Source organism: Chiloscyllium punctatum, unplaced genomic scaffold (genome assembly GCF_047496795.1).
Source record: "Chiloscyllium punctatum isolate Juve2018m unplaced genomic scaffold, sChiPun1.3 scaffold_90, whole genome shotgun sequence".
NCBI lineage: Eukaryota > Metazoa > Chordata > Chondrichthyes > Orectolobiformes > Hemiscylliidae > Chiloscyllium > Chiloscyllium punctatum.
The window spans coordinates 243,248-257,007 of record NW_027309824.1 but is presented as its reverse complement, the minus strand read 5'-3'; positions in this window follow the sequence as shown (position 1 = coordinate 257,007).

Here is a 13,760-nt window from a genome sequence, read left to right as displayed (position 1 = left end):
CATTCCCCTTTTAAACAGGATGCCAGTGAGATCCAAGATGGCGGCGGCCCAGTAGGTCTCAGTCTGCAGAGCTCTGCCCAAATCTCAGGCAAATTGAAGTACCCACCCTCACCTCACCTGCTAAATTGCTAAAATAGCTTTTGCCCAGCAGCCCTAGCCATTCTACATCAAACTTTAGCAGTCTGATGCTTTTTAAAATGACCAGAGGTAAAGTCTCTCACAGTTCACAACGGGCAGAGCCCAGGCAGGGACTTTCCCCCCACTACCCCTTAGCAACAGAGACGCCTGCGTCCACCCCGGGGCGTGACCTGCAAGGGCAAGCCTAATCTCGGAATTTCTTAAACTCTGAGAGAAGATTGATGAGTCCATTGAAGAGACACTGTTCAGGTGGGAGTCGATCTCGGTCATGATGCAGAAACATGACGGAGAGGTCGAGAAACTCGGGCAGCGTGTCGGGGGAGGGGTGGGGCGGGGCAATGGGCCTCGGCCTCCGAGACCACTGATGAGTCATCCATGGGTCAGGTGTGGGCTCTGGAACATCGAGAGCCGACCTTAGATGATCATATTGATGACCTCGAAAATCGAGGTCATCGGAAAAATATTCAGTTGCTGGGCCTTCCCGAATGGGAGGAGGAATGTCAGCTTGTTGATTTCCTGGAGCCATGGCTCCCACAGCTGCTGAAACTGGAGTTGGAGCTGGGCTGGTTGCCGGTTGAGCGGGCCCACCGGGTTGCTATGCGCCGGCCCGGCTCGGACCAGCCCCTCTGCCCGGTCCTCGTTCAACTTCAGCATTAGAGGGAAAAACAGATGCTGCTTGAGTCCACAAAAATGTTGGGGAAGGATCGCCATGCCATGATATATAAAGCCTCCAGGATAATGTTGTTCTCTGGCTGTGGTCCGCAAGAGGAAGGCAGTTGATGAGGCGAAGAAGCGTCTGAGGGATTTATATGTTCAATATTCTATGCGAAATCCGGCAATGCTATGCTACAGTCATGGAGGATCTGTATCAGATCACCGAAAAAAGGAAAAGAATTCCTGAATGTTCTCAAATAAACTGCAGGATTGGAACTGTATGGATAATGACCTAATTTTGCCCCCCTTTTCTTTTTCTTTTTCTCCTCCTTTCTTCCTTTTTTCTCTTCTCCATCTTTCCGTGGTGGTGGGGGAGGGGGAGTGCTAGCTCCTTATCCTTTCTATGGACTCTTATCTATCGTGCGGTTTATTTGATGATTGGGGGACTTTGCTGAGTGTTTATTTATTTTTATTTGGTTGCTTATTACTTGCTGGGATTGTAATTTTGTAATTTTATACATTTTCATCTTGTGTTGTTTTGCTAAGTGTATCGAGGTGATGGTGGTTTAGCTCGTACACTTCTAACATCTGTCTTATAAGGTGTTGGAATTTATTTACTCTATATTGTAATGCCTGTGCCGAGGGCATGCCTCTGGCTGGGAGATGTTATGGTGGGATTATTGTAAGGTAGTAATGCCCCTTGTGAACAAGGGGAAAAGTTTCCTTTTAAATATGTTTTGTGTTATTTGTTTTTAGGAATAGTTCTTAGTTGTTTTGATTTAGCTTTTTTAAAGAGTATTTTATGTGTGATTCATTTTTGGTTTTTAACCAATGTCTTTTGGGTGGGGTTCTCCCTCCTGTGGGGTCTCGGGCTTGCTTAGACTATCGTGGCTAGTCATTCGTTTAGGTGGTACACCTGCAAAGTCAAGGGGAGCCACTCATTAATCAAAAGGAAAAAATATTATCAAGTCTTAAAAAAAGAAACGTGGATGTCGCCCTTCTACAGGAGACATATCTACTTGATAAGGAGCATTCGAGGCTGCAACAGGGTGGATTCGGCCAGGTGTTCTTTTCCTCTTTCAGCTCAAAAAGTAGGGGAGTTGCCAGTCTTACTGGGAAGCATCTTCCCTTCCAAATGCGAAGCCAGATAAAAGATGAGTCTGGATGGTATATATTAATTAAAGCCCTAATATATGGAGAGGAATATGGGAATTTGAATCTCTATTGCCCGCCGGTGCACCATTTAAATTTGTAATGGAAGTGATCTACAAGTTGGTTGCTCTTGGGGTGCGCCACACAATTATAGGGGGAGATTTTAATTGTACCATTGTCCCGAGGTGGACAGAATACCTAAGAGCTCTGTGGGCATATCTTTGAGATCTAGGCAGTTGGTGGATCTGATTAGGGAGGTAAGGCTGGTATGTATATGGACGTGTCTTCGCCTTCAGGGTAGAGACTTTACTTTTTATTCTAACCCACGCAAGTGCCATACCAGAATTGATATTCGCCTGCCCCCTCGACCCTTTTGAACTCAATATTGTTTTGCAAACTATGTAATATAACTATTTTAGAACATGCCGCATTATATATGGAGGCTAAGACTAGTGATGACGAGATAGCTTCCCGACATTGGTGTATGGACCCTTTCCTATTGAAGGATAGTAAGTTCATAACATATTTCTCTCAGGAATTTAAAACCTTCTGGAATATCAGCTCAAACACGGCCGGTAACCCTTCGGTGATGTGAGAGACTGGTAAGGCAAATGTGCGAGGCTTGGTCATGTCATATTCTGTGACCCGGAAAAGACACAAGGGAGAACAAAAGCATCTGATCGAGACTCGCCTGAAGGCAGTTGAGACAGCGTATGTGGGTAGACCCTCCATTACTAGACTACAGCTGATCACAGCCCTTAGGGCAACTTTGTATGCCACACTGACTCAGACAGCAAAGAGGGATATATTATTTGCGAAGCAGAGATTATTTGAATACGGTGACAAGCCTGGCAGGTATCTAGCATACCTTGCATGAAAGAAAAAGGCTCCCCAAGCCATTACGTCTATTGGAAAGAGTGCTTGTACCCTGACTTGAGATCGTGAAATGAGCAATGCAGCCTTTAGAAAGTTCTGTTTCAAATTGTACAGTTCAAAGAGCTGTGAGGATAGAACGACGAATATAATCCTTTTTTAAAAATAATATGGCCCTCCCAGGCCTAACCTTGGAACAGGTGTTGTTCCTGAATTCCCCCCGGCAACCCAGGAAATACAGGAGGCGATAAGGCAGCTCCAGGGTTGCAAAGCGCCCAGACCAGATGGATTCTAGGCTGAGTTCTATCAAGAATTTATTGGGGAGTTGACCAGGCCACTTATAAATATGTATAATTCTTCACATAGTCAGGGCTGCCTCTCGTCTTCTCTGAGAGAAGCAAATATTTCTCTCATTCTTAAAAAAGGTAAAGGCCCCAGATGACTGTTCTTCGTATAGACCTATACCTTGTTTAATATGGATTTTAAAGTTCTCACAAAAATGTTGGCATTAAGACTGGAGAGGGTGCTGGGACGTCTTGCCAGTATATCCAATTTTCCGGATGAATCCCGTTTCCCCTTTCCGTGGTCACTGGGAGGTTTTCTTAATTTTGGTATTTTTAATACTCCGGCATTTGGTCAGCTATATAAAACCAATTATACACATTTGTTTGAGAAAATAAGATAGGACCTTCAACGCTGGGAAGATCTCCTGATATCCTGGCTAGGGAGAATAGCTTTGGTCAACATGACCATCCTACTTCGCTTTTTATACGCTATGAGAATGCTCCCCTTGTTGCTGCCGAGACAGGCGCTGCGTTAGCTTATGGTTGGCTCGACTCCTTTATTTGGATTCATAGACAGCCGCTTATTAAATTAGAAAAGCTGCAGCTACCACAAGTAAGGGGTTGGCTGGATTTTCTGGATTTCAGGAGGTACCATTTGAGCTCTCTATTATCGTACGTAACTGATTGGGTCTCTTGTGAACCACAGTCAATCTGGTTACATATTGAAGCTTCCCTCGGAAAGTATCCCCTCATCAATCTACAATTTTTGGACAAGATGAGAGTTATTACGGATCATTGTAAAAATTCTATTGTATTAAATACAATCAAAGCCTGGAAGATAATGCGACAGGATGCGGGTAAACTACAAAAAACCTCCCTTATACTCCTATAGTGGGAACGTTGTGATTCCAGCCAGGGCTGAGTGATGCGGTATTCAGAACCTGGGAGTGCAAAAGTATCTCCTGTTTGGGAGATCTGTTCGATGGGGAGGTCATGACGTCCTTCGAACAACTTCATCAGAATTTTGGGCTGCATAGCAAAGATCTTTTTCGATATTTTCAAATAGGCGACTTTTTGCAAATTGATAATTAATCCTTATAAATCGGAGAGGGAAAGTAGAGTGCTTCGGCTGATGCGTCCGCCCGTGCCCAGTACTCTCTACCACTAACTATTTAATAAGGTATTGAAGGACATGGAATGGTTATATAAAACCTAAAGACAAGAATTGGGGATAGAAATCTCCTTTGACGTGTGGGAGGGTATCTGGGAAAACGCCAGGAAGATCTCTATCTGTAACAGAACTCAGGCTATCCAATTAAAGATAATTCGTCGGGCTCAGATGGCACCTGAGTGATTGCAAAGTTCAAGGCAGGAACATCTCGAATGTGTCGCATATGCAAAATAGTCGTTGGTAATCTCACGCATAGTCTGTGGACCTGTTATAAGATCTGCAGGTAGTGGGGCAGAGTAGCGAATGCCCTGGCAAAGAGTTTGGATACAGAGATTGGGTTGGACCCAATGTCTCTACTTTCGGGCTCCCCAAATTTCCCCTTTTTGGAAGTACACGGGAGGAAATCATTCACTATCCTTCCCTTTTGATTGAGGAAAGATATTTTATCGAATTTGGTATCCGAAGGTCCCGCAGGAGTTTCAAATTGGCACAGGATAGTCATGGAATATATCCCCTGACTTACTTATGAATATGGTGCACCAAAAATTGAATTATTTTATGGAATATGGGAGCATTTGTGAACTACATTTGCACAGATATATAAGCCACATTGTTCAGAGCCTTTGTTTAGCCGTGGGGACGGTTCTGGCTGGTTCGGGGGCCCCTGAGAGCAGGAATCCTGTACCAATATAGGTTCTGTTATGAGTTAATATAGATTTACTTTGAATATGTATCTAGTTATTTATTTACTTATTTATTTTCTTTACTCCTTTTGTCTATTGTTAGTAATGCAGGATATCCTACTTCATGTTTTGATAGTTTGTAGAACAGATTAGTAGTTTTTACAAATTCTATATTGGGGTTGTTATTATATTGTAAAGCACAATAAACGAGTTTGTACTATTTTTGTAATTTTGTAAAATATTTCAAAAATCTTCTGTTTTCAATAATAATATCTACTAAAAAGACAGGGTGTCACGTTCGCAATTTTCTCGTCTTCTGAGACCCTCCCTGATTCTAGAGATTCCTGAAAGATCACTATTAATGCCTCCATCTTGTTTATTTATCCATTTAGTTATTCGAGCAATTTCTCCTAATCAGCTCTGCCTCCTCACTCTCTTGAATATTTGGGATATGTTTCATGTCATCTGCCGTGAAATCTGACGTGAAATAATTATTCAGTTTCTCATCTATTATTTGTTCCACACTACTATCTCTCCAGCGTCATTTTTCAGTGCCCCAGTATCCATTTCTGCTTCTCTTTTTTGCCCTTAATATATCTAAAGAGACTCTTACAATCGTCCTTTCCAGCACTGGATAGCTTAACTTCGTATTTAATCTTCTCCGTCCTTATTTCTTATTTTGTTGCCTTCTGTTCATCTTTGTAAGCTTCCCAATCCTCTGGTTTCCCACTGCCATTTGCCATGTTATCTGCTTTCTCTTTTTCTTTTACCCTAGCCATGCATTCCCCAGTCATCCATGGATACCTCATCCTCCCTGTACAGTGCATCTATTACCTCGGGATGAATCTCTGCTGTGACTCCTAAATTGCTCCGAGAAACTTCTGCCATAACTGTTCCACTGTCTATCCTGCTCGGCCCCTCTCCCAGTCAATTCTGCCTAGCTCCTCCCTCATGTCTTGGTAGGTGCCTTTATTCAGCTGTAATATTAACTCCGGTTCTACCTTCTCCCTCTCAAACTGAAGAGTAGGTTCAATCATATTATGATCACTGCCTTCAAAGGGTTCCTTCACCTTAAGCTTCCTTCTCAAGTCTGCCCCATTGCACAACACTAACTCCAGTATTGCCCATTCCCTTGTTGCCTGCACATAAGGTGCTCCAAAAATCCATCTCGTAGACATTCCACAAATTCCTTTCCTTGCAAACCACTGCCAGTGATTTTCCCAGTCCACCTGCATATTGAAATCCCCCAAATCACTGTACCTTTGCCTTTCCTACACATGCTTTTTTTCTTGCCATCTCCTGTTCTGTCTTGTGTCCCAGCTCCTGCCTACGATTCTTAGGCCTGGACATAAATCCAACTATGGTTTTGCACCTTTGTGGTTCCTCAATTCTGCCCACACATATTCCATACCATCTGACTCTACTTCGAGTAATGGGAACTGAGTAATGGGACTGCAAAATACTCCAGCATTACCACAAATTTCTAGCTAAGGCATTGAGTAAAAAATATTTAATTGTCAATTACTTTGAAATGTCGCCAGAGTGTATATCTTTGGCCAAATATTCTGTCTGTATTATGGAAAAATACAATTTTGAAAATTTTGAAAATGTGAGAGAATGAAGATATGACGACGACATGAGTCTATAAAGAGATTAAGATGGGTCAAGTGAACAGCCAAATATTGGTGTATGGAGCACAGTTGGAAAATATGTCTGTGCTCAAAGTTGTCTGAAGGTTGAATGGAAACGCAGGGTATTATTTCAATGGAGAGATTGGCTTGAGGCACAGAGGAACCGAGGAACTGGGAACCTGAATTACAAAACAAAACCTTTTGGTGCACATCATTTTTTAGGGAGGTAAGTTAAATGTTGAAAGTTTCTGAAATAGAATACATTTAAAAGTAGGGAATATTTTCTACAGATCTACAAGGTAAGGGTTTAACCACATCGAAAGTGCTATGACCACAATGATATGAAATGCTGTACAGAGAAGATTCATTCAGCTGACTCTTGTGAGGATCGTTTATTTCAGGAGGAAATCTTGAACTGACGGCCCCGGATCTGCTGGGGTTTAGGCAAACAACATGTGAACTTGTTTAACTCCAGAATATTCCAAGTAGTTGTTACAAATTGAATTCTGAAACAATATTTCAGCTTGTGTGAGAGATTACCACGAGTGGACGGAAGAATATCTCAGTAAAGAAGATGGTGATTTGATGTAATCCTCTCAAAGTGTTGTGTCTTTGTGGAACTCTCTTCCCAGATAGCACTGAGGGATAAGACATTGAATAATCCTAAAACAGATTGTTGACTAAGAATGACGCACTAACGTTGTAAGGGCAAAGGAGTGATGTGTGATTGAGGTCACAATCAGATCATCCACGACCTTATCACATGACGGAGCTGTTTAGATTCCTTATTCCTGACGCTAGTTTCTACATTTTTGTTGTCTTCAGATACTGAAAAAAAATGACACGTTTCTCATGAACATGAAGATTTTTCTTTTCAGATTATTGGGCACAGCTTTCCATATGTGACTTTTAAACGGCACTCAAAAGCACTCAGGAAAGATTCATGATGTTGCAGAGACATCAGGAGCATAGGACAAAGGGAAAGCCTCGCTTGAAACTGCTTTAGGAATCAGATTGGGTCGAATGGATAACTTTAACAATGCAGATTCCTTTCAGTTGTTCTTATGAGGTGCGTTTCATTAGCAAGGCCAGCATTCTGTTGCCTGTGTTTAATTTCTGATCAGAATAGGGTGATCAACCCCAGGGGTTATTGTGGTACAGAAACACTAACAAGAATGTTACAAAGGGAGAAATAGGGTTCTTAACAATTTGATAGTGAAGGGAGAATGATATAGCTTCAAATCCTGTGTGTCCTTGGAGATTGTATTCCTCACTATTTGATGCTCAAAAGCTATGGAAATAGTGATACCACATTCTCTGTTTCCAACAATTAAAGTGACAGTCATACAGCATACAAACCGACCCTCCAGCCCAAAACAAATACATCAGCCAGAAAACACCAATCTATGTTATTCCCAGTTACCTGAAGACCTATAGCCTACTATTCCCTTTCATTTTGCATTTAAATGCTGCGTTACCGTGTATCTGTGTACTGAGCTGTTTTGTTCTTTCAATATATGTACGAAATGATTTCACAGAAATAGATCACACAATTTCAATGACAGCGTCAAACCCATCAGATCAATAAAATGTCCTCATTGTTTAATAATTATTAGAAAATTGGGGTTTCTTTTTAGTTCATTTGGGATTTTAACGTCGCTAGACCAGCATTAATTGCCCTTGAGAATTTCCAGTCCAGTTGATGTTGGTCCATCCAAGTGGCTGTTGGGAGGGAGTGCCAGCAGTGCATCTCATGTGGCTGTTTAACTGGGAGTAAATATTACTGGTGGTGGATGGAGTGTTAAACAAACTGTCACGTTGTGATGAACAGCTCGCAGGATAACAGACTCTTTGTCAATACAAATATATGGGAAGGAATTCATTAGTCTTCAGAGAAATAACAACCTTACACGAGAAGTCTATATAATAATGAAACGAAGTCTGTTTCTGTGTTATTGGTGAATTTAAAATAACTGTGTTAAACAGCTGAAGTAATGCTGATGCTGTCGTTGGGCAATTCTTGCACTGTGCATGTGAATTATCCTGGATAATTTCAGAGATGGCTGGGCTGTCCGAAGTTGAGTAAGTGCTGATACTCCATGGGATGATGCTTGTTAGTAATCTCGTCACTTACTAAGCACAGTTCGATGGAACAATCCAACAAGTCCAACTGCTTCAGTATATATCAGAGCTTTCATGGATGCCAACACATGGAATCATTTAATAAAGACAACGCCCATCGTGTCTCCATCACTCAGTGCTGATAAAAGTGCTATATAAAGTTTGTGAGGTTACCTTCCTGAACCACCCTCCCAGACAATGCATTTTTGACACATATTATGCTCTGGGTTCAAAACAGATTTCACAAACTCTCTCTTAGTATCCTCTCTTTCACTTCAAACGTATTTCCCCTTTGACTAAGGGGAATAGCTGTTGTCTGTTCACTCGTCCCATACCTCTCATGCTATAGTACACCTCTGTCAGGTTCACCCCTCACCCTTCTCTGCTCCAAAAGCAAATGTAACCTATCTTCATGGTTTGAGTTCTCTCTTGTCTTGTTACATCTTCCAAAATGCAGCACCTCACATATCTCAGTTTTACCTCATTGTGACCCACTGGCTAATCATTGTGTCATCTACAACATCGTTTATCATCCTCCAATATCACCCACCCCCCACCATCTCCCACATTCTTATCATCACCATTTATGAATTTCAGAAAAAAAAACTTGATTTTCTTCCTGTTCTACCAATGTGATTTCAGAATTGGGAATTCCAGTCTCTTGTTTTTTTTCCAATTTTGGTGAATTTACAGCGTGAATCAGTTATGGTCTTTTGTGAGAGAGCCTCAAACAGTATTTTGGACATGGAGTTGAATTCTGCTTTTATACTCTGCCCCTCTGCATGTATTATTCATAATGCTTGGACATCATTAACCTTGGACTAACTTTTGGCACCTTGTCCTGCAGCATTTCCAATTTACGTGGGCCTGTAATTTATTCTTTACAACATTCGTTGCAATAGTCGGAGCTGGAAGAACCCTTTCATCTGCAGGATGGACACAGGCTTATTCATTAATTTTGTTTGAAAGAGCTGGAGCAATGATGATAAAGATTGAATTAAATTCTGGATTATGAACACACTATAGAAGATAATTCACGTTGTCATTTCTACGTTGAATGGGAAGCAAATAAAAAGAACAAATACCCACCATTCTGAATATTGTTTGAAAAGTGATGTCATGTAGATATAATGCATTAAAGAAGACCACCCAACAATTTTCTTTTGAATATTGCGAGGACATTGTTCAAACAAACAGTGTTCTTGTCTTTTGCTCCTTATTCTTTCAACTGATATTTCCCTGTAATTCAAGGTGAGATCAGAGTGACTTCCCTTTCAATCGAAGCAGGACTTGACTGAGGGTGGAATCAAGGACCCTGAGCAAAACTGTGATTAATGGGAATTAGAGAACATTCTGCAATGGGAATGGGAACAAGAGAAAAATCAGTCTCTGAAAGGTATCTTCCAAGTTGCATGTCATCCTGACAAGGGACTAATTAGCTGTTCATTCACAAGTATTTGTTAAAAAATCTTGGAATACCCCTACAAACAGCTCTGTCTGAAGCTGCTTCAGTTCAGATTGAAGAGGTAAAACAGGGCAACTCTGTGTCGCTTATTCCAGAGCCATTGAGGATGACAAATAAAGTCTGCCCTTGCTGGTGCCTTCCAAATCCCGGATGAATATGTCTTGTTAAAAATACAAAGATATTTTATGTTTTCATAGTTATATGCAAACTATCAGAAAGGTAAGACCTTGCTGGATGAGTGACAACAGGAGCATGATAAGACATTGATAACAATTGGGATCAGTACTTCAATCAGTTATATTCAGAGGATTGCTCATGTGATGTCATGACCACAGAGTTCAACATTTTCATGATGCATTATGACAATGGCAATAAACTATCGGTACTTAGGGAGTTGTCAGGCACAGAGTTTTTAATTATTCATTCAAAAACCGTAACTTGAGCGTCAACAGAAATGGCAGCTTCACTGTTCCCTTTCAGATCAGACAAATATCCACAGTCCAAAAGAGTAACTAAGTTGAAAGTGCAGGAAAACATGTGCAGGTTCTGAGAAGAGAGACAACATAATTAACTTCTTGAGTCCAATATGAGTTTTTTTAGAAGAGGATCATATCAGACTCAATATGCTGCCTCTGTTTCTACCTCCAGATCCTGACTCATCTGTGGTGTTTTGTCACTGTTTACTCTTTGTATTTCAAATTTACATTTTCCCCAGTATTCCCAAGCACAGTGACTCAGTTTTGAGGGAAGGGGGGGGGGTATGGTGTGTCAGTGGTTAGCATGGTTGTTTCACAGTACCAGGGATCCGGTTTGGGGGAGAGGGGGAGGCCACCATGGTGTCTCAGTGTTTAGAACGGCTGTTTCACAGTACCAATGGCCCGGTTTGTGGGGAGGGAGGGGGAGGGGGCATGGTGTCTCAGTGGTTAGCACGGCTGTCTCACAGTACCAGGGACCCGATTTGGGGGGGGGGGGGGGAGGCGCGGGAGAGGGAGGGCAGCACGGTATCTCAGTGATGAAGACAGCTGTCTCACAGTCCCAGGAACACAGTTTACACTGTATTGAGTTTTGACATTCTCCACGGGTCTGCTAGTGTTTCCTCATGGTTCCTTCTACAGTCCAAACAGATTCAGTGTATTGGTCATGATAAATTACCCACCATGTGCAGCTAGGTGTGTTAGCTATGGAAAATGCTTGTATAAGCTAGAAAACGGGTTAACAAATGCAAGTGCAGAAGTAGGATATGAGGTGGTTCTGGGTGAAATGCTGTGCAGACGGTCAGTGTGGATTCGATGGGCCAATGTCCCTCAAAATTAAAAAAAAAGTTACATCAAAAAAAATAAGTTACTGGTGATCAGAAACAAAAAGAAACAGAGTGCAAGGGAAACAGAGTAGTTTTGGCAGCCTCTGTCGAGAGAAAAAGAGTTAGCATTTGAAATCCACTAACCATGTGTCAGATCTGAAAGCACCTGGGAAATTGTGGAATATGTGTTGGTGGAATGATTGGAGTATATGGAGAAATAGAAGGATTAAACATGGATTATTGATAATCAGCTGCGATGGAATTAAAATGTGAGATTATTTTCATGAATTTTCACCTTTTCGCATATTCCTGTGTATCATGCACATGTAGGTATGTTTCCAAGTCCATGTTTCACGTGAGTTCTATCCTCTCCACCTCTCCTTCCTGAGTGTGGACATCTTTCCTTCATTAATGGGCCAGCATTTATTTCCCTTTCCGAGATGCTCTTGAGAAGGTGTTGGGGAACTGCCTTTCTAAACCCATGCACTTAGACATACTATCGGCTACAAGTACTCAGGTCTGTCTGGTTTCACTTCTATGAGAACTTGTAGTATTATGCCTGATTAGCTGGCTTGGCCATTGCAAAGGGCATTTGAGAGTCTATCATTGCTGACGGCCTGGAATCGCATGTAAGTCAGACCAGTGAAGATAGCAAATTTCCTTCTCTTAAGGACACTAGTGAGCCAGGGCTTTTTAGTTTTGACCACCACCAATATTTCATTAGATTGCTAATTCCAAATGTTTTATTGAATTCAAGTTCCACCGTCTGCTGTGGTGGGTTTGAAGTCCGGGTTTAGGTCATTGTATGATGTACTTAGCAGGCTGAATGACATCAATCTATTCCTGCATAAATCCTTAGAGGGCAGAATGGTCTCATTATAACGATGCTGACTGGCTGAGTGGGAACTTCCTTTATCTCTGTAATATTACTGAGTGCTTCAGAGAACAACACATGGGTTAGGAGCAGTAGCTGGCCATTCAGCCCCTCGAGCCTGCTGCACCGATCAGAATGTGCATTGCTGATGTGATTGTAACTAAATATCTCTCTCCAGTCTGTTCCCCTAAACGTGGATTCTCTTGTTCATCAAAGATCTATGGAAATCAACCTTGAGTGTTTTCAGTAACCCAGTCTTCATTGCTACTTTGGCATGAGAACATCGCAGATCACACAACCCTAAAGAGAAAGGAACATCCCTGTCTCAGTCTGAAATGGGAAGGTGCTTATTCTCAAAATGTGCTATCCTCAAACCAATCACCACTCTTTTGAGATACAAGGAGATTATAATTAGGAACAAATATTGACCATTCAATCCCCCAAACCTACTCATATTCCCATTAACTCTCCTAAATCACATACTTACCAATTTGGGTCTCCACTGAACTTGTGGGAAGACAATCCCAGGCACCACAATATCATATCACCATGCGACATAGGAGCATAATAAGGCCATTCAGCCCAACTACTCTGCCGTGGCATTTGATCACGGCTGAAATGTTTATCAACCCCATTATCCTGTCTTCGACTGACCATTGATCGCTTATTAATAATATATATGTGTATTAAAGACATAGTGTGTCCCTGCACGCAGGGTTGTGTTCGTGATGTTTGTGTGTAAATGCCCATATCCACGTGCATATCTCTGTGTGCATGTGTTATGTGTGTTAGTGTCAGTATCTACGTTTGTGTGCACCTCTGTCTGCATCTTCATACAATGTTTTTGAAGAAAATACATTGAAATTGGAATCAGTCTCCTTCCTCCTCTCTCTCTGTCTGTCCCTGTTGTTCATAGAGTTCATGGAATCCCTACAGTGTGGAAGCAGGCCCTTCAGCCCAACACATCGACACTGATCCTTCGAAGAGTAACACACCCAGATCCATCCCCCTACTATCCTACTTTTATGCATGACTAATGTCCCTAATCTACACACCGCCGGGCACTATGGGCAATTTCGCTTGGCCAATTCACCTAACCTGCACATCTTTGGACTTTGGGAGGAAACTGGAGCATCCAGAGAAAACCCATGCAGACACAGGGATAATGGGCAAACTCCACACAGTCAGTTCCCGAGGGTGAAATTGAACCTGGGTACCTGGTGCTGTGAGGCAGCAGTGAGAACCAATGAGTTTTATGATTAGATTCATACAATTCTACCCTCTGCTGGCCTTCCCGCACCACTGCATCAGTGGCAGAGTTTTTTTAACTCTCTGATAAGATAACAAATCCTTTACTGTCGATCTCTGAAACTGCATTGCTGTTTAGTTTTTCGAATGATATCTTTGAACACAC